This window comes from Oryctolagus cuniculus, chromosome 1 (genome assembly GCF_051225735.1).
Source record: "Oryctolagus cuniculus isolate XC-2025 breed Fujian yellow rabbit chromosome 1, ASM5122573v1, whole genome shotgun sequence".
NCBI lineage: Eukaryota > Metazoa > Chordata > Mammalia > Lagomorpha > Leporidae > Oryctolagus > Oryctolagus cuniculus.
In genome coordinates, this window is record NC_142867.1 from 169,577,776 (window position 1) to 169,605,609 (window position 27,834).

Consider the following 27,834-nt stretch of genomic DNA (forward strand, 5'->3'; position numbering starts at 1 on the left):
CAGGACGGTGTGTTCTCCGCGGTACTGCGCAGGTGCCACAAAATCAGGGCACTTTCGAAAACACACAATCGCTGCCAAATCCCGGGAAACCGGCTGGCAAAGCTTAGGCCTTGAGGGTTAGAGAAGACCAAAGCAGAGTAAAGGCAAAAACTGACGCTGCGGGGACGCTGAAACCACAGCGGCCCCGCCCACCGCGCCGCCTCTGAGGTCACCGCTCGGCCCGATTCTGTCCGTCCCTGGGGCGGGACAGCCGGCTGGTCCAACCGCTGCTGCGGGGTGCGGCCCACAGCCCGCTTGCCCACTTGGTGTCCGTACCGCCCTTCTGCTCAGAAGTGTTCCCTTCCTGAGGAAAGCCTAAGACTCTTCAAGCTTCAGGGGGCTGGAAGCTGCGAGAGGGTAACGCTTGCTTAGAGGAAAAGTCCAGGAGGTTGGGCTTGAAGGGAGGAGCGAGACTGGAACCTTACAGGCCAAGGAAATTCACGCGGCTCAGCCTCCGCCAGTGGTGGCGTGATGGAACCGCGGGCACCTCCCAAGCGCCGGCAGCGAGTCACGTGACGCACACAGCCCACAGGCTCGCGGAGTATCATTGTAACTTAGAGCGGTGTGGCTCCTAACATACTGGTTGTCTGTACCTTGCTGACCTTGGTAGCGCGGATCCTCACCTGTCCGCCTAAGAAAATTGTTCCTGGGGTAGGATGGATGGGGTGGGGCCCAGAGAAGGGCCTCAGGGCAGTTTCTGAATACTTTTCCACACTGGATTCTGGAGGCGGGGTCAGCCAGGGATGGCAGTGGGCGGGGCAGGCACTTTCCACCTGTGTGCCTCCTTTCTGTTTCGACTGTTGGTGTGGAGTGAGAAGCTGGCAGACCGTTCTCTCTCCTGCTAGCCAAGACACTTTCTTGCAGGAACTCCTGTCTGTAATTTTGTTTTATAGAAATACCTTAATTTTAAAAAAGATTTATTTTATTTATTTGAAAGTCAGTTATACAGAGAAAGAAGGAGAGGCAGAGAGAGGTCTTACATTCGCTGGCTCACTCCCCAGATGGCTGCAATGGCTGGAGCTGCGCTGATCTGAAACCAGGAACCAGGAGCTTCTTCCTGGTTTCTCTCGAAGGTGCAGGGGCCCAAGGACTTGGGCCATCTTCCACTGCTTTCCCAGGCCATAGCAGAGAGCTGAATCAGAAGTGGAGCAGCTGGGATTTGAACTGGCACCTATATGGGATGCTGGCACTACAGGTGGCAGCTTAACCCACTATGCCACAGCGCCGGTCCCAATTGTCTGTGATTCTTACCCACCCTCATCGTCTTGTCAATTTGGCCCTCCTCCTCAACTGTAAGAGCTGAACTTTGAGGGCCTAAACTCTTGGCATTCCCTTTTCTGCTGTGCACCTTTTAGGGCTAGTAAAAATATTTAGATCCTTAAAGCCAAGCAGAAAAGCTGCATTCAAAATCAAATTTGGAATATTTAAAGTAGGTTCAAATAGTTCAGCAATGCAGGGCAAGTATGTTGTGAGCTGTTGGTAAAGATAGGTCTTGATATCCTTACAACAAGCAAATTAATGTCTGAACAAGTAGCAGTGGTTTTTGATAGCCATACAGTCAGTCACAGTTATGATTAGAGCCAAACCCTCTTGGAATTCTCAATCCAGCAGGGCAAAAATCGACAGAATGGCTCCCCAGCTGTCCACAGACTGATGTGCTTCTAAGCCTATTTATTTAGTGGTCTTCTGTTCACTTTTGAAAATGTGAAAGTGGGTAAGTGAAACAGTTTGCCGTTGTCTGAACACTCCTTGTTTGTTGGAACCAAAACGTATCTCAGAAGTGTGACCTTCTACTGTTGTGAAACTTGCCAAGGACAGACGCAAGGCCCTCATCCCTCAGACTGCTGACAGTGAGGATGTGTGGCCTGCAGGCTGTCACGTATCTGGAGAGCCCTGCATTCACATGCAAAGGCTAAAGGATGTATTTGATGAAACATAGTTGGCGCCCCTGCAGCCTCCAGAACTGAAGAATGGCCACAGATGAGTGCCGCTGTAGACCTAACTCCAGAGCACCTTCTGCACAGCTGGTGGTGCCATCACAGTACGAGCAGTGTTTACATTAAAGTAAAAATTAGAACTGGTTGTTGCAGTTGTTGGAGAGCAGCTCCATGCTGGTTCCCTAATAACCCATAAATTGTTATTAACCAATTATGTCAGATTTGTCATTCAACCTGGACCCTGTGAGGTCATGAAGCCTTTGGGGAAGAAAGGGCCAGGTAGGCCAGGTTAAGATACAATATGACTCCCTGGGATGAGGCGGTACATGCTCTTGCCTAAATGATGAACACAGGGGAGGAGTAAGTTTTCCTCCCCATGTTCTACTTGTTGATAGATTGTGTGGGCTGGGTTGGGTGATGTGAGAAGATTCCCTGGGATCTGATGGTTCATGCCACCTGTGAGTGAATATTTGGAGATTTAGAGAGGCAGGATTGAAGTTGCTTTGTGAATAGTGTCTTACTTGTAAAAGTAATTTGTTGAAGTTGAGCAGAAAACCACCTGAGTTTGGAGGTTCAAGCCTGTGTTTACAGTGGTGTGGAGCTGCCTCAAACTTGCCCTCTGGTCTCTTCCTTCCTTTTGTGCAGATCTCTGTTGCCCAAGGAAAGAAATGCATGCTCTGTTCCAGTCAACACCTCTGCTCCACTCCCTTGCTGTGTCTTGTACTCCCTGAAGAGAGGACTTGGTCTCTGGCCAGCTGTTGTAGTGCTGTGTTAAATTACTTGATTCAGCTGATAGTTTGGGTGAAAGTCACAGTAAAGAGAAAAAAAATAAATGAATAGGGGCTGGCACTGTGGCCCAGCAGGTGAAAACCACTGTCTGCAGTGCCAGCATCCCATTTAAGCAGTGGTTCAAGTCCCAGCTGCTCCACTTCTGATCCAGCTCCCTGCTAATGAGTCTGGGAAAGCAGAGGAAGATGACCCAAGTGCTTGGGGCCTTACAACCACATGGGAGATGTGGATGAAGCTCTCGCTCCTAGCTTTGGCCTGGCCCAGTCCTGGCCATTGCAGCAATTTGGGGAATGAAACAGTGGATGGATGATCTCACTCTCTTTGTGTAATTCTGCCTTTCAAATATACTAAATCCTAAAAAATAAAAATAAAAAAAACCATTTGGATATTGATAACATCATTTGTGGACAATGCAAAAAAGTTTTTTTTTTTTTTAAGATTTATTTATTTGAGAGGCAGAGTTACAGAGGGAGAAACAGAGTAATAGGTTTTCCATCTGCTGGTTGATTCCCTAAATGGCTGCAATGGCCGGAGCTAGGCTAATCTAAAGCCAGGAGCCAGGAGCTTCTTCCAGGTCTCCCATGTAGGTGTGGGACTTAAGCACCCGGACTATCCTCCACTGCTTTCCCAAGCCATTAGAAGGGAGCTGGATTGGAAGTGGAGCTGCCAGGACTCAAACTGGAGGCTTAGCCCACTACACCATAGTGTCAGCCACATGGACCTCATAAAATTATCAACTTAAAAATTAGCCTACTATATAGATTTATTGAATTTTGAGTCCTGCTTCGGTTTCTTTGGCAGGGCCAGACCAAATGATTTTATAGGCCTTATGCATCCTATGGGCTGGGCATTCCCCACCTTGGGACATAAATACTGTCTGTTGTTTGGCAAATCAAAAGTTTCAGTCTCAATAGTGCTATTGTGATATTAGCAGATGCTTGCCAGCATATTGAACTAATAAGCCTTGTCAAAATGCACGCATGGCCTTCTTGCCAAGTAGTTTCGTTGGGGGGTGGGGTAGGGATGCTTAACTGCACTAAGGCCCTCAGGCAACCAGAGAAAAGAATTGATGCCTCTTTTACAAAGGAAAGGACTATATGTTGTTTCCCGTGAACCTACAGTGGCCTGCCAGACTTGAAACTCCTGGCAAAAATTGATCACTTTGTCTATGGTAAAAGAGGCCATGCCATTGGAGCCTTTAAATGTTATCTGTAATATGTGTTATTTGGTGAACAGTTCATCACTCAAGTGATTATAACTGATAAGACCAAATGTATTGTGGAAACAGATGTGTTAAAGATGTGTAATACTCCTCTTGGTTGTAAGGATTGTTACCATGGGGAAATGTCACAAGTAAAACCGTTATCATGGAACAAGTACACAACTAGGAGCCCACCTGAACACTAGTAAAGCAATACAGGGTGCCAGGGGAGAGAGCAGAGAAGGTGAGATTGGTTTACTGGTTATGAAGTTAGAAGAAAGAAGAGCACTCAAGGAAACTATTCAGCAGGCTGTACAGACAACCGTTGCGTTTGGACCAGTTAGTTCTCTAGCCAGCCTTTTTTGAGTTACAAGTGTCTGTGCCTGACATTTATGGAGACAGCTATCCATTTCAGGGGCTATTATAGGGTTATTATTGAGTGTTGATGGACACTGAGAAGCTAAGTAAGAAAGAGCAGATGTTGTATTCTGACATACCTCTTGTAGGAAGGGTCAAAGATGAAAATATCAAGAAAGTGGGTAATCGGGGCCGGTGCTGTGGCCTAGTGGGTAAAACCACTGCCAGCATTCTATATATGCTCCAGTTCGAGAACTGGCTGCTCCACTTCCAATTCAGCTCTCTGCTGTAGCCTGGGAAAGCCGTAGAAGATGGATGGTCCAAGCCCTTGGGTCCCTGCACCCACAGGGGACCCAGAAGAAGCTCCTGGCTCCTGGCTCCTGGCTTTGGATCAGCGCAGAACCAGCCATTGTGGCCAACTGGGGAGTGAGCCAGTGGATGGAAGACCTCTCTCTGCATCTCCTTTTCTCTCTGTGTAACTCTAACTTTCAAATAAATAAATAAATAAAATATTTTTTTTAAAAAGTGGGTAATGCCCAATACGATCATTAAATGGAAATGGTATATCCTGAAGAGAATAATGGGATGCATTAATTTTCTATTGCCACTGTAACAAATTGCCACAAACTTAGTGACTTAAAACAATACAAATTTATTGTCTTATAATTCTGAGGTCCAAAATGGATTTCACAAGCTGACATCGAGCTGTTGGCAGTGCTGCACTCCCTCCAGAGGCTCTAGGGGAGATCAATTTCTGTGTCTTTTCCAGTTTCTAGAACTCTCTGCATTCCTTGGCTTGTACCCCCTTCATCACTTCATTCCAACCTTTTGCTTGTAAATCACAGCACCTACTTCTTCTGTAGTCAAAGGTTCCTCTGCCTCTCCCTAGAAGGACACTCATGATTATCTGCCTGGATAATGCGGGATGATCTCCCCATCTCCAGAACCTTGACTTAATTACATCTGTGGAGTCCCATTTACCATTTAAAGTAATATTCACAGGTTCTAGGGATAAGGAGCTAGACATTTTGGGGGGCTATTACTTGACCCGTTATACTGAGCATTAATGGGTTTTCATAACAACATAGTCAACACCCATATGTGGCTATCTCAGATTGAGTTCCTGTCTCCTGACTTTAACCTGGCCCAGCCCTGGCTGTTCTGGGCATTTGTTTTTTGTTCACTCATCCAAGTGTGGGGAAAAAGAGCCCAAAAAAATCTCCAAAAGTGAGGTTAGATGGGCCAAAAATATTAAAAGTTTGTATTGTTCTCTCCTCCAAGTTGGAGAAAAGAGTGTTAAATTAGTTTCCAGGACTGGAGCAAAACAAACCAGAGGGAAATTCAGCACAGTTGCTGCCATTGCTGCAGTGGCCCTACCCTACTTCCCATCATTCTGGCTGGGACTTCCCCTGGCAGCTAGAGTGTTAACCCTGTAAATGTTAAATTTACTGGTAAAGGCTTAAGTAAATTCTCATTTAAATGGAGGGCGATTCTTGAAAGCTAGCTTTGTGTTTTATAGCTTCTGTCTCTGGATGTAGGATGAAAGTTGATGTAGACTGTTACATGCTTCTAATTCATGAATGCTAGAGGGATTGTCCCAGTTGGGGAAAACTGCTAACCAAAAGTGATGGTAGGACACATAAATAATTGCTTTTTGTCGCTGTTGAAATTTAAACGATTATTTTTTCAGAAGGATTTTTGAAGTTCCCTTTTTCCTAAGGGAATGCTCCCCGCACTGCCTGTTCAAGCTGCTGTGAGTAGTTTGAAGTCACACTGACTGTCAAGCCCACGCTCAAACCTGACCACACTCATTATGAGGGTTGGGTGATTCACCACTCACACTTTCCTATAGAATGCCTCTAGATGTTGGCCACGCTTGTAGAGGGTAAACAGAAGTCATAGGCAAGTAAAGCTGTTTGGAACTAATGTAACAGGCTGTGCCTTTGATACCAAGGACTGGACTGACAGCATAGAGTAGGCGGTACCACCGTAAAGGGCTACACTGAAGGCCCTGTTAACCTCTACTGCTTAGTATGCCCTACTTTATGTGCACCAAAATTTGTAAACACTTTGTTTTCATGGGTACCAAATGTACCCTCTGGGGTATTCCTTATGTATGCGCCCTGACTATCCTGATCCTGGAAGATTTCTAGGTCAGCCTCCGTGTGCTGTTCAGTGTTATATTAGGCCTCAGTTGATGCTTTGGAAAAGGAAAACAACAAGAACAAAAAGTTAGAATATTGGCAGGCATTGTGGCAGAACAGGTACAGCCTAGGATGCCAGTATCCCATATGGGTGCCAGTTTGAGTCCCAGCTGCTCCACTTCCAATCCATGTCCTTACTAATGGCCTGGAAAAAGCAGAGGAAGGTGGCCCAAGTGCTGGGGCCCTTGTAGCCCATTTGAGAGGCCCAGAAGAAGCTCCTGACTCCTGACTTTGGCCTGGCCCAGCCCTGCCCTTTGTGGCCATCTGGGGAGTGAAGCTGCTGATGGAAGATCTCTGTTTCTCCCCACCTGTAGCTCTGACTTTCAAATCAATCAAATATTTTTTAAAAAAAGTTTAGTATAAAAACTTAGAAGGTGACTTTCCCACATATATCTGAGAAAAGGACCCCTAGAGGGCATAACTGAGATCAATACTGCAGTGTGCTCCTCTGCTAATAATGCTTTTGCTTTAAAGATACTTTGGTCAAGGGTTTGGATGAAATTAACATCTTATTTGAGCTTGCTTATCTTGAGAAATGTCTGCTTATAAGGTTGGCCATTGACTGGTGTCTGGGAACTGTGATTACAAAGGGTTTCTCACCATTTCCAGCACTGAAAAGAGTGATTCATTATACCTAAGCTATTGTATAAATAATGTGGCTTATGTTGAACACAATGTTTTACTTTTTAAAAATTTTTCATTTTTAATTCAAAGCTTGATTTATTTTTATTTGAAAGGCAGATTTAAAGAGAGGCAGAGAGAGAGAGAGAAAGAGAGAGAGAGGCCTTCCATCTGCTGGTTCACTCCCCAGATGGCTGCAACAGCTAGAGCTGGGCGATTCGAAGCCAGGAGCAAGGAGCTTCTTCTGGGTCTCCCATGTGATGCAGGGGCCCAAGGGTTTGGGCCATCTTCTATTGCTTTCCCAGGCCACAGCAGAAAGCTGGATCAGAAGTGGAGCAGCCAGGTCTCAAACAGGCACCCATATGGGATGCTGGCACTGGAGGTGGTGGCTTTACCCACTAAGCCACAGTGCTGGCCCCTTTTAGTTAATATTCACATCTGTGGGGTTATGCTTGGGTACAGAGGTATAGTTGCATTGTGCAACTTCAAAGCGAACTGTTTAAAACTCTGCACAGAAAGTTGAACTCTGTTCATTTGGCAAGGTTGTGAATTACAGCACTTGCTCTGAAAACGCTTCACAGAATGTATCTTGTTCATTATCATTGACTCATAATCCATGATATTAAGTCAAAATGGGCTGTCAGTTCAGTCATGATCCATGCCTATGGAAAAAGATCCCTTGGAAATGAATATCAGTGAAGTCAAGAAGCTGATATGACCTACCCTTCTTAGGCAAAGCTTATAGCCACTTGGATCCACTATCTCATGGACATGACAGTCCAGTTATTAAGTCAGGATTAGGCACCAAAACTAGCTCTAGTGGTTCTAGCACATGGGACCAAGCAAGCCTGGCACATGTACCTGAACTGCTAGCTATGTAATCAGATAGCAAAAGGCACTCAGGGATCAAGCCCTGGTTACCAAGACCAGGTGCTGGTTGATCTAGGTAAATCAACTATGTGATTAACACTTTTCATGCCCCATGCCCCCCCCCCCCAGTCTATCCCCTGGGAAACTGGACTACTGGAATTTGTGAATAGTAAAGAAGAGTCAGAGGGATGGAAGACTCTGATCTGGTGTTATGGATAATGATAATGACTATGGAAATGAAGTTACTACTCTAAAGTGCTCCTATTGTGGCCCATATGTTCAGGGATGGGACATGTAGGTAGTACATGATATGTAGAAATTACTGAGTCACTAGGGGTGAGTCTGGGCATGTGGTATGAGTAGGACATGGAGAGGATGGTAAGGGGGTGACATGGTTGCTGTAGGGACTGGTCATACCAAGCATATTGCTGTGGTAGGACAGCAACATTTTGGCCGCTGGGGAAGGGAGCTTTTGGTGAAGTATCATTAATCTCTCAGTTCTTGTCTGCAAGGCATCTGGCCAATTTAACACAGACTGCCACTACCATCCTCAGCTTGACCACTGGCCAATGAAGAATCTTAATCCAAGCATTCTGCTAGTCCTGACAGTAGTTCCCAACTTCAGGAGTTAACAGTTGTATTGTCTGCACTTGAGACTATACAAGATCAGCTTTCTGGATGTTGGTCTTTAGCCTCATCCAAATCACAGACTACGTAAAGCAACTTTTCTAATTTTGCTGATTATTGGATCTTTGTTGCCTATGACAAATAAAAAGGATTTATTTGATTCATTATGATATCTGATGAGTAAGCCGTGTTTAAAAAAGAGTTCTTAGTAGCTATGAGAGAGGTAGGGAGTATAGTTGTAGTGAAACTGCTCTGTGAGGTATGTCCCTGTAGGCCACTTGGACAAGGCTTAATCTCAGTTGATTTAAGTCTTAGTAAAATGTCCTGTGATCCTTCCAGAGCATGATAAAATGGTAGTCTTGTGAGAAATTCCTGCAAGGCCATTTCTCAATCACTTCCCTATCTCCCCTGGAGTGTGTACCAGGAGAAAATTTTTCATGGACTCCCAGATTCTGATGAAATACGAGTTTCTGCCTAGAAGCGCTTCCCCCCAGCACACTTGAGAGTATAGCTGTATGCTATAAAACTTTTTTAAAAAACATTTATTTCTTATTTGAAAGAGTTATAGAGAAGGAGAAGCAGAGGCAGAGAGAGAGAGAGAGAGAAAGAGAATGTTCCACCTGCTGGTTCACTCCCCAAATGGCTGCAACAGGCAGGGCTGGGCCAAGTCAAAGCCAGGAGCCAGGAGCTTCATCTGGGTCTCCCACATGGGTATAGGGGCCCAAGTACTTGGGCCACTCTACACTGCTTTCCTAGACCCATTAGCAGGGAGCTGGATTAGAAGTGGAGCAACCAGGACTTGAACCAGTACCCATATGGGATGCCAGCATTGGAAGGTGGCAGCTTAACCTGCTACACCACAGTGCCGGCCCCTGCTATAAAATTCTTAAGCATGAAGTACTCAAAATATTTAGTATGACATTGGCTTTTATGAAACATAGCTCCTCATCATCCATGTTGTTTTACCATCTAACCCCTTTTTTTGGTGTTGTCTGGTGAGATAAGGGACACAGGTAGCTGGCATCTTTGCTAGTCATGCTATTGCTATATGTGTAATAAGTTGAATCAAAAAGGGCTCACTGTTTCTTTACCAGCTGAATCTTTAACCTTTGTTTTATGGCTGTACTGACAAATGTGCTGCACTTACCCACATGTGCCTGTGTAAGACAAGGCCTAAGGCTCCTAACCAAGGCCTGTTTCCTCTTCCCAACTAAGTTAAGTACTAGTTAAACTGGAATAGTTATGTCTGAAAAGCACTCAAAACTACTTATTGTTTCAAAAATTGTCTTGTGGTTTAGAAGTTAGGAATGCTTGTGAGGACTTTTGCAACAGACTCATTCTGGCCTCTAGTTGTTGAAAGTTGTTGAAGCTGCTCCCAGTTCCTGTAACCTTGAGAGTAACTTGGGGCTTCTTAGTATTTTTTATTCTCATTTTTTGGTGGTATGTGTGAGGTTTGAATTGTTGTTTTTAATCTTGTTTTTGTTTTTTAAAATCGTTCATTAGTGAGGGCAGGAGGACACTGATTGAACATTTTACTTCTTAGATCTACTTTAGAAAACATATTCCCTACCTGTTGTAGCTAGGAAAGGATACTGAAAATGCCTCACTTAGTAACATATACCCCTGGGACCTGTGCTGTGGCTTAGTAGGTTAAGCCTCTGCCTATGGTGCTGAAATCCCATATGGGCACTGGTTTGTGTCTTGGCTGCTTCTCTTCTAAGCTAACTCTCTGCTTATGGCCTGGGAAAGTAGTGGAAGATGGCCCAAGTTGTTGGGCCCCTGCATCCACATGAAAGACCTAGAAGAAGCTCATGGCGCCTGGCTCCTTGTTCCAGCTGTTAAAGCCATTTAGGGAGTGAACAAGTAGATGGAAGACCACTCTCTCTCTGTCTCTCCTTCTCCCTCTCTCTTTCTGTAGCACTGCCTCTCAAATAAATAAATAAAACTTTTTTTTTTTTTTTGGTAAATAACATATACTCCTTTTGCAAGGCTATTTTTCTCTTCACCTTTGACTAGGCCAAGTATTTGATGAAAGTGGGGAGGACTTGGCTTACCCTTTTCTAGAAGCCGTGCATATGTTACTGTGACTTTTAGGGAAATTTGTTTGCCATTTGCCTATTTCCTTGAATTTAATTTCTAATTTCTTTTATTGATAATGAGGAAAAATATCACATCTTTTACATCTTTCAAATACGTAAATGGATTGCGTTCACCATTTAAAAAGTGTTTTCTTGTAAAAAAAAAAAGTAGATGTAGCAACCACTCTATATTTACCATATATCTGTATATGAATTAAAATTCTGGGGCAACAGGAGATATATAGGTGAAGGAGTTGGTTGATGAGTTCATGTGGGAACTGGGTACATATAACAAGACTGGGGTTCAGAGGAGTCAACTAGACTGGACACTTTTCATGTATATCATTTTATAGGTTTAGTCTTTTATCATGTGAGTGTTAAAATTAACATGATAATACTTTTTCAACACTAAATTTAAAAATTTTAAAGTTGATGGGTTTTTAAAATATTTATTTATTTGAGAAACAGAGTCACATAGAGAGAGACAGAGAGGTCTTCCATCCACTGGTTCACTCCCCAAATTGCCACAATGGCTAGAACTGGGCCAGTCTGAAGCCAGGAGCCAGGAGCTTCTTCTGGATCTCCCATGTAGGTACAGGGCACCCAAGCACTTGGCCCATCTTCTACTGCTTTTCCAGGCTTATTAGCAGGAAGCTGGATCAGAAGTAGAACTGCTAAGACTCAATCAATGCCCATATGGGATGCTGATGATGCAGGCAGAGGCTTAACCTACTACACCACAGCACTGACCCCAAATTGATAGATTTTTTTTTAAATGACTGTTTCTCTCAGTATGATTTGAAAATTGTTTCTTTATGGTGTTTCTTCCAAGTAAATTTGTAAAATTCAGTTAGTTATTTGGGAAGGCTGTCTTAGTTCACCTGTTGAGAGAGAAAAAGTGATAGAGAACAAGAGAAGGAACTTGCAGGCTCTGGTACTTTTAAATCAATACTAATCCATTGGTGATGGTGGAGCCCTGGTGATCCAAACACCTTTCAGTTGTTCTCATCTCCCAGTACTGTCACGTTGGGGATTATGTTGGGCCTAGTGGTTGGGGATATGCAGACTAGGATGCCTGTGACCCATATTGGAGTACTTGAGTTCAATGCCCAGCTCTACTCCTAGCTCTGACTTCCGGCTGGTGTGGACCCTGCAGTTGGGGACAGCAGTTATGGCCCAGATACTTGCCTAGTTCCTAGTATATGGGAGAGAGGAGAGGCAGTGAGTGGGGCTCTCTCTTCTCTGTTTATATTATTATTATTATTATTATTTAAAGATTTATTTATTTATTTGAAAGTCAGAGTTCCACAGAGGGAGGAGAGGCAGATAGAGAAGGGGGGGGGTCCTCCATCCGATGGTTCACTCCCCAATTGGCTGCAATTGCCAGAACTGTGCCGATCCAAAGCCAGGAGCCAGGAGCTTCCCCTGGGTCTCCCACACGGGCACAGGGGCCCAAGCACTTGGGCCGTCTTCCACTGCCTTCCCAGGAAAGAGAGATCCTTCACCTATCCAGCAGAGAGCTGGATCAGAAGTGGAGCAGCCGGGTCTCGAACTGCCGCCCATATGGAATGCCGGCACTTCAGGTCAGGGTGTTAACCCACTGCGCCACAGCGCCGGGCCCTTATATTATTATTTATTTTTTAATTTTAGTTTTTATTATTTGCTTGAAAGGCAGAAAGACAGGGCTGGCCTTGTGGCATGGCAGGTTAAGCTGTGGCCTGTGACACCAGCATCCCATTCAGGCGCTGGTTCAAGTCTTCACTGCTTCACTTCCAATCAGGCTCCCTGCTAATGTCCTGGGAAAGCAGCAGAAGATAGCCCAAGTGCTTGGGCCCCTGCATCCACTTGGGAGACCTGGAAGAAGCTCCTGCCTTCTGGCTGGCTTCAGCCTGGCCTCACTCTGGACATTGCAGCTATCTGGGGAGTGAATCAGTGAATGGAAGATATCTGTCTGTCTCTCCCTCTCTCTTGGTAACTATGACTTTCAAATGAATAAATAAATAATTTTTTTGGAAAAAAATAAAACACAGATAGACAGAAAGAGAATCTTCTATCTATTAGTTCCTTCCCAAATGCCAGCAACAGCCAGAGCTGAACCAGGCTAAAGCCAGGAGCCAGGAACTCAATCTTAATTTGCCATGTGGGTGACAGGCACCCAAATACTTGAATCACCACCTGCTGCCTCCAAGGGGGCTAGAATGAGAGTGGAGAAGGAACTCAAAGCCATATACTCCAATTATGGGATGCTGGCATCCCAAATGTCAGCTTAATTACTATACCAAACACCCATCCCTATCTCAAAAAGTTTCCAACACATACTTTTTGGGGTACACATTCAAATCATAGCAGAGGCATATCAATTTATAACAAGTGTAAATAATGCAAACATGGGTCTTGACAATGCTTTTATCTTTGCTATAGAGTTGAAACTTTCTGAAAGAAAAATATTGCCTTCAACTGCAGACTCAAAAATAGCTTATCATAAGGGCTAGGACAGAGTGAGAGAGGGGAGGGATGGGAAGTGCAAAGTCAGAGGTAATGGAATGGTCCCTGGCTTGTGGGAGTGACAGGCTGAAATGCCCTTCCACCCTGCAGACTCTTCCCTCCATCCTTTAAGCTGTCGCTTCAGCACAAGGATTAGGAATCCAGAGGCCGGCGCTGTGGCACCTGCAGTGCTGGCATCCCATATGGTCGCCGGTTCGCGTCCCGGCTGCTCCACTTCCAATCCAGCTCTCTGCTATGGCCTGGGAAAGCAGTAGAAGATGGCCCAGTCCTTGGACCACTGCACCCATGTGGGAGACCCGGAAGAAGCTCCTGGCTTCTGATAGACCCTGCTCCAGCTATTTTGGTCATTTGGAGAGTGACCCAGCAGATGGAAAATTCTCTCTCTCCCTCTCTCTCTCTCTCTCTCTCTCTCTTTCTGCCTCTCTGTAAATCTGCCTTCCAAATAAATAATCTTAAAAAAAAAAAAGGAATCTGTACACTTGTACATTGTAGGTCATAATTTCCATTTTGCAATTCATATGTAGGCTTCACTGTGACCTGATTTCTTTTATTCCCCGTAGAGTCTAGCTAATGAAATGGTTTCATCGTCAATTATTTCATAACAGCTCCCTCTTTTAGGATTCACAGTCCCTGCTTTCACCATCAATACTCTTCTCCATTTACTGACTCAACATGGAAAACCATTTGAGGGTTGCAGAAATTCAAGATCTTGGGATTGGGCACTAATTGGAGGTCACACTGCAGAGAGCACTCAACACATTTCAGATACATGAGGAGTGAAGCTGGTGGTTGTAGGAGCCAGCAGCATGAGGCAGGCTCACATAGTCATTGAGCCTTCCAAAAATTCTTTATCTGTATCTACCTCTCATCCTTGAATTGTTTCTTATGTTATAGATAAGAGCCTGAATCCCAATACCCCAGAACACCTGATCCACTCCCGTACATACAACACCTTACCCCCAATTTGCACACATAGTTCTTTGTATACAATATATTATTAAAAAACTTGCTTAATGGGGCCAGCACTGTGGTTAATGACCTAGCCTGAAGCACCGGCATCCCATATGGGCGCTGGTTCTAATCCCAGCTGCTCCTCTTCTGATCCAGCTCTCTGCTATGGTCTGGGGAAGCAGTGGAGGATGGCCCAAGTCCTTGGGCCCCTGCACCCATGTGGGAGACCCGGAGGAAGCTCCTGGCTCCTGGCTTCGGATCGGCACAGCTCCAGCCATTGTGGCCAATTGGGGAGTGAACCACCAGATGGAAGACCTTTCTATCTCTACCTCTCTCTGTAACTCTTTCAAATAAATAAAATAAATCTTAAAAAAAAAAAGCTTGCTTAAAACATGATTACATTAATAAGAATAGGAAGTAAATAAAAAACAAATTTAAAAAATGTTATATTAAAAATCACCAAAATGATACAGAATGATTTTCAATATCTGGGGCTAGTGTTGTGGTACAGTGGGTTATGGTGTTACCTGTAATGCTAGCATCCCATATGAGCACTGGTTTGAGTCCCAGCTCCTCCACTTCTGATCCAACTCCCTGCTAATGCACCTGGGAAAGCAACGGAAGATAACCCAAGTATTTGGGCCTCTGCCACCAACGTGGGAGACCTTGCCACCCACATGGGATGTTCCGGGCTCCTGGCTTTGACCTGGCTCATCCCTGACCATTTCGGCCATTTGGGAGTTAAATAGCAGATGGTAGATCTCTCTGTGTGTCTCTTCTTCTCTTTCTGTAACTCCGCCTTTCAAATGAATAAACAAATCTTCAAAAACAAAGTTTTCCAATATCCACTTCCTATATGTTCCTCTCTGCCAAATTGTAGAGACAGTATAACAAATTTTAAAATGTCGCAGAAAGGGATTTGCCTGGGTTTTAGTGACTGATTTGGTTTGCTTCTTTTCTTCCACAGACGTGCTCCTAGGTGCTTGCCTGACTGATTCTGCTACCTGGCAATATCTCAACCATTGGAAGACCCAGAAGGAAGGTTGCACATTCTGTACCAACTAACTAGGCCCATGATTGCAGAAAAACCCCAATTACGTTGGGACTTAGAAGATCCTGTTTAGGATCTGGCACTGTGGTACAGTGGGTTAAGCCGCTGCCTGCAGTGCCAGCATCCTATATGGGTGCCGGTTCAAGTCCTGACTTCTCTTCTTCTGATCCAGCTCCCTGCTAATGTGCCTGCAAAAGCAGCGGAAGATGGCCCAAGTCTTTGGGCCCCTGCACCTACATGGGAGACCCTGATGAAGCTTCTGGCTCCTGGATGCAGCCTGGCTAAGCCCTGATCATGTGGCCAGGTGGCCACATGGCCATATGGGGGGTGAACCAGCAGATGGAAGATTCTCTCTCTCTGTCACTCTCTTACTCTGCTTTCAAATACATAAAATAAATCTTGAAAAGAAAATCAGTTCACAATTGATCATAATGAAAGGACTAAGAGTCAAAGGGAGCACATAAGCAAGTCTAGTACCTGCTAACACTAACCGATAGAATAAATAAAGGGGAGAGTGATCCAACATGGGAAGTGAGATACTCAGCAGACTCCTAGAATGGCAGATGTCCTAAATAGCACTCTGGCCTCAGAATCAGCCCTAAAGGCATTCGGATCTGGCTGAAAAGCCCATGAGAGTATTTCAGGCATGGAAAGCCAAGACACTCTGGCAAAAGATCTCTGTGAGTGAGATCTCAGTGGAAAGAACAGGTCTTCAAAGAAGGAGGTACCTTTCTCTGAAGGGAGGAGAGAACCTCCACTTTGACTATGACCTTGTCTAAACAAGATAAGAGTCGGAGAACTCAAGGGGCTTCCATAGCCTTGGAAACTCATGACTGGAGCATAGGGGGATTGCTGATGCCATAGACAGGAGTGTCAATTGGTAAAGTCAACAACAGGAGTCACTGTGCACTTACTCCTCATGTAGGATCTCTGTCCTTAATGTGCTGTGCATTGAGATTTAATGCTATAACGAGTACTCAAACAATATATTTCACTTTGTGTTTCTATGGGTGTGCAAACTGTTGAAATCTTTACTTAATGCATACTAAACTGATCCTCTGAAAAAAAAAAAAAAGAAAAGAAAAGAAAAGAAAAGAAACTATCAACTCCCAACTTGACTCTCACTGGGATTAAACATGACAATAGGTCTGATCTGATTTCATCATCATTAAAAAAAAATTATCCATTATTTTTCACTTTATGTTTCTGTGTGGGAGCAAACTGTTGAAATCCTTACTTAATGTATACTAAGCTGATCTTCTGTATATTAAGATAATCGAAAATGAATCTTGATGTGAATGGAAGGGGAGAGGGAGTGGGAAAGGGGAGGGTTGTGGGTGGGAGGGACGGTATGGGGGGGAAGCCATAGTAACCCATTATTCGTACTTTGGAAACTTATATTCATTAAATAAAAGTTAAAAAAAAAATCTGCCCTCTAGTGTGGGTTTTATAAAATTACTCATACTGAACACACAAATACTGTGGTTAACACAGAGCCTTCTCTCACGGACACCAGGTTTGAAACTTTTAGTTATCAAACAAAAATATCAAATAACAGTGGCATTATATTTGGCTCTTCCATTTTATTTTTAAAAAAGATTATTTATTTATTTGACAGGTGGAGTGACAGAGAGGGAAAGATAAAAAGAGAAAGGAGGGAAGAGAGAATTGCCCATTCACTGGTTTACTCCCCAAATGAACAATCAGGTCTGGCCAGACCATAGCCTTGAGCCAGGAACTTCATCTGGATCTCCCCACATGGATGGTAGAGGCCTAAGTACTTGGGTCAATCTTCTGCTGACTTCCCAGGCACATTAGCAAGAAGCTGGACCATAAGTAGAGTAGCCAGGACTTGAACCCGCATTCCAGCATGGGATGACAGCATTGCAAGTGGCAACTTAACCTACTGTGCCACAACGCTGTACGATCTATTTTGTTTTAATGGAAGTTTTATGTATGTGTATATATATATGTATATACACACACACACACATGGATACATATATTGATATACAATATATGGCTTTTGATAAAATAGCTTAAGAAAGTTTGATCCAGCTTCCTGCAAATGCAAACCCTGGGAGGCAGCAGATGATGGATCAAGTACTTGGGTCCCTGCCCCCCACATGAGAAACACAGATGGAATTCTGGGATCCTCACTGTTGCAGGCATGTGAGGAGTGAACCAGTGGATGAAAGATCTCTTACTTCCTGATGGTAGTCTCTCTCCCTCTCTCTATCATTCTCTCTCTACCTTTCAAATAAAATGAAAATAAATTAAAAAAAGAAATTAACTTCGGTTCACAATTTTTGAAATCATGGCAAATATTTTCATAATATGCATTACCTTGAAAATTTTGAAGACCCCTTGTATGTGTCAGGCTCTTTACCTATTTTAATTTCATTTTAGCCTAATCTTTTTGTTTTTTAGTTAAAATATTATAATAAACATTTTACAGATAAGGAAACTGAAATCTAAAAGATGAAGCAATTTGCTTTACATCACAACTGGTTAGTAGAAGAAGAAGAAGGATTGGTGCCCATTACTATCAACTTTGAAGCTCACGCTCTTTTACCTACTCCACACTGCTCTTTGTGCTGTTTGAAATCCTGGAAACAGTGTGCAAACCTCCATTATGTCGTGATATCCTTTTTTTTTTTTCATTTCTGATATGTGTAATTTGTGTGTGCACTTTTTCTTTTTTCAAGCTTGCTAAGGGTGTTCATCAATATTTTTGATCTTTTCAAAGAACAATTTTTTTTGTTTACTGATTTTCTGTATTTTTTGCTTTAATTTCCATTTGTTTCTGCTCTTTATTATCTCTTTTATTTGTGTTTTGGGTTTATGTTATTCTCCATTTTCTAGTATTTTAATGTTTCTTGAGACTTGGTTGATATGAAAGCTTTCTTCTTTTTTTTTTTTTTATAAAAAAAAGTAATTGATTTGAAAGCAGAGTTACAGAGAGAGAGGGATAGACAGAGATCTTCCTTCACTGGTTCACTCCTGAAATGGCCACAGTGGCAAGGGCTGGGCAAGACAGAAGCCAGGGGCCAGGAGCTTCATCTGGGTCTCCCATGCATGTGGCGGGGGCCCAGGCACTTGGGTCACCTTCTGCTGCTTTTCCCAGGTCACTTTTAGGGAGCTGGATCAGAAGTGGAGCAGCAGGGACACAAATCAGTGCATATATGGGATGTGGCATTGGTGCGCTGATCCAAAGCCAGGAGCCAGGTGCTTCCTCCTGGTCTCCCATGCGGGTGCGGGGGCCCAAGCAGTTGGGCCATCCTCCACTGCCCTCCGGGGCCACAGCAGAGAGCTGCACTGGAAAGAGGAGCAACCAGGACAGAATCCGGTGCCTATATGGGATGCCGGCAATGCAGATGGAGGATTAACCAAGTGAGCCATGGCACTGGCCCCTAGTTGTTGTTTTTTTTTTTTTTTTTTTTTTTTTTTTTTTTTTTTTTTTTTTTTTTTTTGGTGACAGGCAGAGTGGACGGTGAGAGAGAGACAGAGAAAGGTCTTCCTTTTCCGTTGGTTCACCCCTCAATGGCCGCTGTGGCCGGCGCAATGCGCTGACCTGAAGCCAGGAGCCAGGTGCTTCTCCTGGTCTCCCATGCGGGTGCAGGGACCCAAGCACTTGGGCCATCCTCTGCTGCCCTCCCGGGCCACCGCAGAGAGCTGGATTGGAAGAGGGGCAACCGGGACAGAATCCAGCACCCCGACCAGGACTAGAACCCTGTGTGCCGGAGCCACAGGCGGAGGATTAGCCTATTGACAGCGGTGCTGCCTGCTCTTTTTTTTTTCTGTGACAAGGACCCAAGCACTTGGGCCATCATCCACTGCCTCCCAGGTGCATTAGCAAGGAGCTGGATTGGATGTGGAGGAGCCAAGACTTGAACCAGGCTCACCAGTGTGGGATGCGGGCACTCAAGTCCTGCTATATCGCAGTGTCCATTCCCAAATTATAAAATTGTAATATCCAAATGTTTAGAGAATTTTTCTGATATCTTTTGGTTATGAATTTATTTTCTAAAAAGCTTTATTGAGATATGTGTGCAATCACTATCACAATTGTCTGTACAGTATTTTTATCACCCAACAAACTCCCTAACACTTAGTAGTCATTCCAAAGGTCCCTCCCCTCCATACCTATTCTCTCTCTCAATCCTAATGTCCTAGGTGTCACTTACATAGTTTCTGTGCCCATGTATTTGCCTATTCTAGACTTTTTCCCTCCTATTTAACTGTAATTATATATTCTTTCACCAACATCTTCCCACTGAACTCCATCAACCACCCAAGTGGTTGGGCCCCTGCCACATGGGAGACCCAGATGAAGCTCCTGTAACCCTACTTTCAAATAAATAAATCTTAAAGAAATACGATTTGTTCATTACTCAGGGTATGTCTATCTTGATTAATGTTCCTTGTACATTTGAAAGTATACTCTGTTATTGCATATCCTATAAATATCAACTACATTCAGTTGGTCAGGTGTTCAATTCTCCAGTATCCTTGCTGAATTTGTATCTATTGGTTCTATAAGATGGGAACACTGAAGTCTTCAATTGTCATTGTGGGTTTTTCTGTTTTTCTTAGCTCTGTTGGTTTTTACTTCATGTATTTTGAAACTCTGTTGTTAAGGGCACACATTTTTATGTATTGATTTACTTATTTTTGAACACAAAAGCAATACCCTTTTTATTTTATTTTATTTTATTTTTTATTAGTTACTTTTTATTTTTAATTTTTTATTTATTTTTATTTTTTATTTTTTTGACAGGCAGAGTGGACAGTGAGAGAGAGAGAGACAGAGAGAAAGGTCTTTCTTTCGCCGTTCCTTCATCCTCCAATGGCCGCCGCAGCCGTCGCGCTGCGGTCGGCGCATTGTGCTGATCCTTAGCCAGGAGCCAGGTCTCCTCTGGGGTGCAGGGCCCAAGCACTTAGGCCATCCTCCACTGCACTCCCGGGCCATAGCAGAGGGCTGGCCTGGAAGAGGGGCAACCGGGACAGAATCTGGCGCCACGACCAGGACTAGAACCCGGTGTGTCGCCACCGCAGGCGGAGGATTAGCCAATTGAGCCGCGGCGCCGGCCATATTTTTAATTTTTTAAAAAGATTTATTTATTTATTTGAAAGTCAAAGTTACACAGAGAGAGAAGAGAGGCAGAGAGAGGTCTTCCATCTGCTGGTTCATGCCCCAGTTGGCCACAATGGCTGGAGCTGCGCTAATCCGAAGCCGGGAGCCAGGAGCTTCTTCTGGGTCTCCCACATGGGTTCAGGGGCCCAAGCACTTGGGCCAACTTCTACTGCTTTCCCAGGCCATAGCAGAGAGCTGGATCGGAAGTGGAGCAGCCGGGTCTCGAACTGGTGCCCATATGAGATGCCCACACCACAGGTGGTGGCTTTACCTGCTACGCCACAGTGCCAGCCCCCACTTTTTATTTTAAAAAAACTCTGGTAAAGGCCGGCGCCGCGGCTCAACAGGCTAATCCTCCGCCTTGCGGCGCCAGCACACCGGGTTCTAGTCCCAGTTGGGGCGCTGGATTCTGTCCCGGTTGCCCCTCTTCCAGGCCAGCTCTCTGTTGTGGCCAGGAAGTGCAGTGGAGGATGGCCCAAGTCCTTGGGCCCTGCACCCCATGGTAGACCAGGAGAAGTACCTGGCTCCTGCCTTCAGATCAGTGCTGTGCGCTGGCTGCAGCATGCCGGCTGCGGCGGCCATTGGAGGGTGAACCAACGGCAAAGAAAGACCTTTCTCTCTCTGTCTCTCTCTCTCACTGTCCACTCTGCCTGTCAAAAAAAAAAAAAAAAAAAAAAAAAAAAAAACTCTGGTAAAATAGTTTTCCATATGAAATCCCACTATAAAATGTTAACATAGGAGTGGCCAGCATTGAGGTGTAGCTGGTAAAGCCACTGCCTATGACCGTGACCTCTCATATGGGTGCCAGTTCCAACTGCACCACTCTGATCCCGCTCCCTGCTAATGGCCTGGGTAAAGCAGTGGAAGATGGTCAAAGTGTTTGGGTTCCTGCCACCCACGTGGGAGACCCCAATGAAGTTCCTGGCTCCTGGCTTTGACCTGGCCGAGCCGTGGCCATTGCGGTCATCTGGGGAGTAAACCAGCAGATAGAAGATCTCTCTCTGTGTCTCCTTCTCTCTCTGTAACTCTGACTTTCAAATAAATACATCTTTTAAAAAAAGAAAGTTAACATGGGGTCAGTGTCATGGTGCAGTAAGGTAAGCTACCACTTGCAATGCTGTCATATCGTATGAGAGTGCTGGTTTGAGTCCCAGCTGCTCTACTTCCAATCCAGCTCCCTGCTAATATGCCTTGAAAAGCAGCACATGATAACCAAGTATTTGGGTCCCTACCATCTATGTTGGAGACCCAGAAGAAGTTTCTGGTTCCTGGCTTCATCCTGGCCCTGTCTGGACATTGCAGCCATTCTGAGAGTAAACCAGAAGATAGAAGACCTATTTGTGTATCACTCCCTCTATTTCTGTCACTCTGCCTTTCAAATAAACAAACCTTAAACACAATAATAATGTAAACCCCGTTATAGGTTAGTCACACTATATTACATCATCAGGGTGTTTGCAGATGCCTAGAATATTTATAGATGTTATTTGTCAGATAGTAAATTGGTGGCAGTTTTTCTAGCATATATTCCACAGTGAAAGAAAGGTGTTATACTAGTATTCTAGTATAAAAATTCTGAACACATGGAGAAAGGCAATTTTCCTGAGAGATTTGTTCTCAAAATTTTTTTTTCTGTAACAACTGGGGACATAGAAATGGGAAGTAGTTGTAAACAAAGCATAAGAGAGTTTACGTTAAGATTTTTCATTTAAATTAAGTACCATTAAGTTAAAATGCTTGCATTCATTATAAAAATTCTATTAAATCTATGCAAGCAATACGACACTGATTGCTGCCATACAAATTGCACTTTCAAAAATATTATTGTATATATAAAGAAAAAGGTCTTGGTTACTACCCTGTCTACAAATTGATACTGACTTCATATCAGTCACACAATATGAAGTCTGAGAAACTCCAGTCACATTGCAGTTACAATGCAGTGTTGCAAACTGCAGGAGACCTCAGGAACTCACTCAGCCAGAGGTGTGGACCAAAAGGCCTCACATGATCTTCTACATGAATATATGTGAAGACGGCATATGGAAAGGGAATGAAGAAGTTCTGGCATAACCAAAATTGATCAGGGAAGCACATGATTTGGGGCATACACATAAAACCTGTTTTTAAAATCTCTCTTCCTTGACAGGCAAGGTCCCATTCCTAGTCCCAGTTTCTAGAAGTGGTGTGGGGGCTGACCCAGAGGCTGGCTGGCTGTAAGTGGCCCTGGCCTGAGGCCTTGAGGCAGGAGACCACAGGCTTGTCTGCTTCAGCCCTTCCTTAGAGGAGCTCTATCTTCTCTGACTTTTTTTTTTTTTTAATTTATTTTATTTATTTGAAAGTCAGAGTTATACAGAGAGAAAAGGAGACAGAAAGAGAGAGGTCTTCTGTCTGACTCCTGGTTTCCTCCAGGCACGGCCCTGGCTGTTGCAGGCATTTGGAGAGTGAACCAGCTGATGGAAGATTCTCTCTCTCTCTCTTTCTCTCTCTCTCTCTGTGTGTGTGTGTGTCTTTCTGCCTCTGCCTCTTTGTGTAAATCTGCATTTCAAATAAATAAATCTTTTAAAAATAAATAAAAAGGAAAAACCATGTTACATTAGTTCAAAACTATACATCAAAGCATAGTTATTTAAACTCTAATTTTACAAAGTGTTATTAAATCCCCTTTGCAGGGCCAGCGCTGTGGCATAGCAGGTAAAGCCACACCTGTAATGCTGGCATTCCATATAGGCACTGGTTCAAGTCCCAGCTCCTCTACTTCTGATCTAGCTCTCTGCTATGGCCTGGGAAAGCAGTAGAAGATGGCCCAGGTCCTTGGGCCCCTGCACCCTTGTGAAAGACCCCAAGGAATCTCCTGGCTCATGGCTTCAGATCAGCGCAGCTCTGGCTGTTCTGGCCACTTGGAGAGTGACCCAGCGGATGAAAGACCTCTCTCTCTCTCTCTGCCTCTGCCTCTCTGTAGCTCTGTCTTCCAAATAAAAATAAAAATAAATGATTTAAAAAAAAAGGAAGATGACAAACTTAAAATAAAGCATACAGAGCTTGCACTGTGGTGTAACAAGTAAAGCCGCTGCCTGCAGTGCCCATCCTTTATGGGCACCAGCTGCTCCACTTCCAATCTAGCTCTCTGCTATGGCCTGTGAAAGCAGCGGAGGAGGGTCCTAGTCATTGGCCCCTGCACCCATATGGGAGACCTGGAAGAAGCTCCTGTCAGCTGGAAGAAGTTCCTGGCTCCTGGCTTTAGATCAGCTCAGCTCTGGCTGTTGTGGCCATTTGGGGAGCGAACCAGCCCCACCCCGTCCCACCTCTCTCTCTCTCTCTCTCTGTCTCTGCCTCTCTGTTACTAGGCCTTTCGAATAAATAAATAAATCATGAAAAAAAGCATAAATCTCTGTAATCCCAACATATAAAAGGAAATATTGTTAAAATTTCAATACATGCTTTTCCAAGGTTTTGTTCTTTGTAAATATATACACATTTTTATAAAGGAAGAAATATTTCAGATATTGTATGTTGTATCTTTTTTTAAAAAAAAATTTTATTTGAAAGGCAGAGTTACAATGATGTAGAGGCAGGAAGAGATAGAGAGAGAGAGAGGTCCTCCACCTGCTGGTTAACCCCCCAAATGGCTGCAATGGCCAGAGATATGGCCGATCTGAAGCCAGGAGCTAGGAGCCTCTTCTGAGTCTCCCATGGGTATACAGGGACTTGGACCATCTTCCACGGCTTTCCCAGGCCATAGCAGGGAGCTGCATCAGAAGCAGAGCAGTCAGGACTCAAACTAATGCCCATATGGGATGCTGGCTCCACAGGAGGCAGCTTTACCTGCCATGCCACAGCACTGGCCCCAGTGTTGCATCTTCTTTAAAACAGTACTATATTGACCAGTGTTTTCTAAACTATAGAAAGATTTTTAAAGATTACTATTATTTGAAATTCCTAGAAAGGAAAAAGAGAGAGAGAGAGATCTTCCATCTGCTGGTTCACTCCCCAGTGTGTAAAATAGCCAGGGCTGGGCCAGGCCAAAGTAAAAAAACTGAAACTCAATCATGGTCTACATGTGGGTAGCAGAGACCCAGTTACTTGAGCCCTCCCCTGTTGCCACCTAGGATTTGTATTGGCTGGAAGTTGGACTGGAAACAGAGCCAGGAATTGAACTCATGCACTCCAATATGAGGTGCAGGCTTCCCAAGTGGGTCTTAACCACTAAGCCAGAAACGTCCACCTCCAGGCCAGTGATTTTATAAAATATCCCTCATTCCTTGCTTTCCTTTCTGGGTCTATGTAATCATTAAAATCCTAGGTGTAGGTCTAAATTAAAAAAAAAAAAAAAAGCTGAAATAGCAACAAACACAGATATGGCCTTCGAAAGACATCCTTGTAGGAAAAAAAAATGGTGCTGACAAAAGGTTGCCCACTATGAAAATAACAAGGGATCAAGTGGATTAAACAATGCAGGTACTAGATAATTAATCCTCTTATTATAAGTATAGCTAATGAAATTAGGTCGACAGAAATGCTCTTGTCAGTGCAGGGGTTCCAGCCTCTGCAGAGATGTCAATGAGGCACTGTACCAGCAAAGGCATGTCTGCCTTACACACAACCATCACCAGCACCCTGTACAATTCAGGGTATCAGTCAAACACTCAAGGAATATCTGTTTACTGAGTTAATGAGCAAGAAAGAGCTCCAAGAGTTTGTGTGTCTTTATCCTCACAGTTAACTTATGTTGCTGTTTATTTACCATAGAACAAAGGATAACCCAAGATTTTAACTTTCCATGTGCAATCTGCAGCTAGTCAAGTTCGCTTGATGTGACAGCTAAGTGAGTCACCAACATGAAATCCTCTCCGAGTATGACTCTGTAAAGCATGGACTCCATCCAGACAAGCACATTATGTCACCTCTAGGGGATGAGGGGAGGGTGGGGAAACAGGCTGATTTCTGGGTCTCAACAGCACAGCCTTTGGAACAACTTATTTCCAAACACAGAGAACTTGGGATCCAATTCACATGTGACCTTGAAAAACTAACAGCTTAACTTATGCCAAGCAAGAGATGAATGGGGGAATCTTTGAAAAAAGATCTGGCACACATGAAGGGAGACACAGGAAAATGGAAGCAGAGTGAGTGGCGGTGGATATATGATTTCTTCTAATAATGTGTTTCTTTAATAAGAATTAGCACACAGACCAATAATAAATAGGCTTATGCCAGCACATGTAACACTGGAAATACTGAGGGTTCAACCTTGATTTTCTTCTGCATCTTAATGTTTGGGAGCAATTAAAGAAAAAAGGAACACACAAAACTTTGTAATGTAGAAAGACCTTAAGGAAAAGCTGACATTTGTGCAGAAATTCCCCTTTTTGATGGCTGGATTAGTGGTTACAACAATTCTACTACATTGTCCCATGGCATTAAACATTTTGGGAAGTTGTATATGCAAATGAGAAATCTGCAAGGGCATTCCTGCAGGTGTTAATAAAATGTGATAATGAATACTACCCACCAGATGAGATTTTTACTTTGGCTGAAATTATTTTCTAGTAGAAGTTAATGTCCTCAAGAATCCCACAAGTCCAAGGAATAGGCAGGAGAGGATTTTTTTTTTTTTAAGGATTTATCTGTTTATTTGAAAGGCAAAGTTACACAAAAGGAGGCAGAGATCTTCCATCCTCTGATTTCACTCCCCAAATGGCTGCAAAGCCAGGGTTGGGCCTAGCCGAAGCCAGGAGCCCAGAACCCCATCCAGTTCTCCCATATGGGTGCTTGGACTATCCTCTGCTGCTTTCCTAGGTGCATTTGTACGGTCCTGGATAGGAAATTGTGCTGCAGGAAACAAACCAGTGCCAATATAGGATGCTGGTGTTACTGCAGGCCCTGGCTTAACCTGCTGAGCCACAGCACTAGCCTTGGCAGAGAATTCTTATTGTGCAAGAAGTGGGATTGTGAGTGCTGTGGATACAAAAATTCCATAGGTTTTAAGTGGTCTACTTCAATCCTTAGCTTTTTAAGTCAGTAACTACACAGACTTCAAGACCTATTTGGAGTTACTGCAGAAATGCATGCAGTCAAAAGTTTTCTGTTCTACTGAAAATAAGTCTTCATTTTTCCATGTAAGACTGTCTGTATTGTGCACAAGGAATGTTTATGCATAAGATCCCAAGAGTGAAGTGTCCAGGGGAAGGCCTGGAGGGAAGCAGAAGTGACCTTGGGACCTCAGGGAGGGGTTGCAGGAAGCTCCTGGGTGGAGTATGCTCTGGGATGGGGCTGGGCGGCTCTGGAGATAGGTGGAGCACTCAGAGATCTAGGTGGGGCCAGTACCCTGCAGAGTCCCACCTGGAGGGATGGAAGTGCATGGCTAGCCTGCTCGTCACCCTCCTGCTCCCATCCCCCTCCCACTTCTTTGTCTTTGACCCCTTGAGTCTCCTCCGACCAGCTCACCCATCCCTCCTCATGCTGGGGGCCACTGGGCCACAGTTTGGGTCCCCTCTTTGTGTGTCAATGTCTCCAAGAAAGGAAAGGGTACCTCAACAAAGGACTTAGAGTCAAAGGAGCATCTAAAGGATTGAGAATTAACGATAATTATTCTCTTTTCTTTCTTTAAAGATTTATTTTATTTATTTGAAAGGCAGAGTTACAGAGAGAGGGAGAGGGAAAGACAAAGAGAGGGGTCTTCCACTCACATGGTGGAAACAGCCTTGCTGAGCTAGGCTGAAGCCAGGAGCCAGGAGCTTCTTCTGGGTCTCCCACATGGGTGCAGGTCCCAGGCACTTGGGCTATCCTCTGCTGATTTCTCAGGCGCATTGGCAGGGAGCCAGATCCACAGTGGAGCAGCCGGAACTCGAGCCTGTGCCCGTATGGGATGCTGCATTGCAGGCAATAGCTTAACCTACTATACCACCATGCTGACCAGAGAATTTAGTTTTTCCGGATGTGGTCTTTGAAACCTACATTTCTCACACATGTTGTTTTCAGGACTCCCATAATACTCTTGAAAATGGTTTTCAGGATGCATCCATCAATGTTTGTCATGTTATATTGTAAAGCTAAGAAAAATTTAAAATAGAACATGGAAGCACTGGCCTTCAGAGCAATGGTGAAATTGCTCCTAATGTAGCCTCTGGAAAACTCCACAGCACATTCCTGAGTAGTAAATGACAGCGCAAAAGGCAACATTTTTTTTTTTTTTTTTTTTTACAGGCAGAGTGGATAGTGAGAGAGAGAGACAGAGAGAAAGGTCTTCCTTTTGCCGTTGGTTCACCCTCCAATGGCCGCCACAGCCGGCGTGCTGTGGCCAGCTCACCGCACTGATCCGAAGGCAGGAGCCAGGTGCTTCTTCCTGGTCTCCCATGGGGTGCAGGGCCCAAGCACCTGGGCCATCCTCCACTGCACTCCCTGGCCACAGCAGAGAGCTGGCCTGGAAGAGGGGCAACCGGGAAAGAATCCAGCGCCCTGACCGGG

The 27,834-nt window shown here is 44.3% G+C and overlaps 1 long non-coding RNA gene across 1 annotated transcript; it reads left to right on the top strand.

The window, feature by feature from the left end:
• Window positions 1–222: 222 nt before the first annotated feature.
• On the top strand, window positions 223–15,641 carry LOC149128758 (uncharacterized). Its single transcript, XR_016210318.1, has 3 exons — window positions 223–396; window positions 15,147–15,221; window positions 15,403–15,641. It is a non-coding gene; the product is annotated as an uncharacterized LOC149128758 (long non-coding RNA).
• Window positions 15,642–27,834: the final 12,193 nt, after the last annotated feature.